We start from the raw sequence: 2,366 nt of genomic DNA on the forward strand, positions 1-2,366 counted from the left end.
TTCCTAGGCAGATAGCTCAGCTACAGCTGCATCTCCTGTCTCCCATGGCAGTGACCACACAGCGCTGCCTGAGATCAGAGCCCATACATGATACTTTTAGGGATGGAAACCTGTTCTCTAGTCCATCAGCTGTTTGGACGACACCCCTGTACTCACATGGTAGATCCCATTCATCAAGGAGTCGTGTCACCTCATAACACCTAGAGGGAGACACCCTGGGTCCCCCAAAAGGTTGTCCCGCCCTAAGACAGCTTGTGCTCCCACAGCAGGGAGCACAGGACTGTTTCTCCCCAACACACATTTGGATCTGTAGGTCCTTGTGCGGGTTCCGCTGTGATTTCTGGCTTTTGCTGGAGAGACGCAGACAATGCCTGTTCATCCCAGGTACTGAAAGACAGAAGGAGCCGATCTAGAACCCTATTTATATTCGTAAGCCAATTAGTTGACAGGGGTCGTGGCTACGTACAGGAGCTTGATTGGATGGTCTCTCAGGAGTAGGGTAGCTGCATCATTGAGAAGTCTGCCTCAGCATAGGCAATGAGAGCTGCATCGCCAGAGCTCACTGGGCAGCTTGAAGCCAGCTGCCCCAAAGAGTCTCCTCCCCGTAGTCACTGTTTGTTAAGTCAATCTCAAGGCGTAACTTCATGAGTCTTGCAAATTTAATAATTTCTCTGGCTCTTGTGAGCCTCATCATCCTACTAGGATTCTTCAGTGCAAAACAAAACAAAGCAGACAGTTCTCACCTTAAAGAGGATAAGATGGTTCTTCTAGAGCCAAACCTGAGTGACCATGGCTGGGGAACACAGATTTCTGTTTATCCCAAATTCTGTATTCCGATGTGGAAGTGAGAGATTAGGAGTTAGAGTCTACACTCCAGACAGACTCCCCGGTAGGCAGACAGAGAGGGAAAGGATAAGAAAGATAGTACATTTCCAAGATGATCAGCTTCTTCCTTAGTCAGACCTAGCTACCCACCCTCAATGAGCACATTAAGATGGCCTATTTAAACGTGGAAAGCAGAAAAAGGAGATTTGGTCCTTATGGTCATATTGGGAAGAAGGACACAGCATCCAGCCATACCGCATCTTCCCAGTCTGTCTTCTAGGTCCTGAAGTGAGATTAAAGTTTAAACAGAGTCCAAGGTATGCACATCCAAGCAGTCCTGGTCTCGGTGTCCTCTCCACGAAGACTTGTCATTTTTCTGGATTTCGGTGGCATCTTGTAAGGTGCTCTGACAAGCTGTTGGAGACTGTGAGAAAGAAATCACTTCCCAGAAGGCAAGGCCTCCCGGTTCTGGCCAGGCCCTTCTGAGATTCCTGGGGAGAGCCCCATTTCTTTGAGGCCCTTTGTTCAATAGTCAGATTGGAGACACAAAGTGTCTTCTAGTATCTTTATCTCTGCCAGGCCTGTTACAGAGGAAACTTAACCCACGATGCATTCATTGTGCAAGTTTTGAGGGGTGGCACTTTTTAAGAGGTGAAGAGATCCACGAGGGCTCTGCTGTCATGAGTGGGTTAATGTTACTGAGGAGTGGGGATGGGTTGAAGAACCAGCGTGCCTCCATCTTCGGTTTTAAAGTCATCTTATATTAAGACAAACTAGGTTGATTCCTGTGTATGATTAACACTCTGTTTCCCAAGGATTGGGCTATGTCTCCACCTGAAACCTTAACCACACATGGTTCTGCACTGCCTGCTCCAGGACCGACAATCATGTCTTTGTTTCTAACAGTTGTTTATGCCTCTGCCTCATTAATGAGACAGGAAGGGAGAGGCAAATTCTTACAGTCCTTAGGAATCCACTCCTAAGGTGCCTGCATGGCTTTGCCCCCTCCCTTTCTCCTTAAGGAGGATACACTTTTTTCTTTCATTTTACCTTGTACTGTAGAATGAGGCAATAAGATAGCCTTCCTTTCTGGGTGAAAGCCCCTCAATTTCAGATTGCCCAACCGGCTGAACTGTCAGTAAACTTTGTTTGTTTTCAAAAGTAAACTCTTGAGTCTCAAGGATTCTGTTTTAGCAGCACAAAAATGAACCATAGCATAATGTTCCCATTTGCCTGTTCTTCTCTACTGTTCTTCATGATTTTGTTGACATACAATTAATCCATGAATCTACAAGCTATAACCATTCAATATGTTGCTGCTATGGTTATTTTGAATATGGTGCATTTATCTTTATGTTTATATTACCTAACTTTCCCCAAAGAGAACGTAAACACTGCCAGCGCAAGAAGTGGAATCGCCATGCCCCTCTGTAGTGCCAACACTGCAAAAGAGGGTACTCAGTAATGTCTGTTGAATGAGCCAGCACACCAGTTTTTCCAGCACACCAGTTCTCCCCAGGGAACAAAGAGTTAACTGAACT

This window comes from Myodes glareolus, chromosome 4 (assembly GCF_982192425.1).
Source record: "Myodes glareolus chromosome 4, mMyoGla1.1, whole genome shotgun sequence".
NCBI lineage: Eukaryota > Metazoa > Chordata > Mammalia > Rodentia > Cricetidae > Myodes > Myodes glareolus.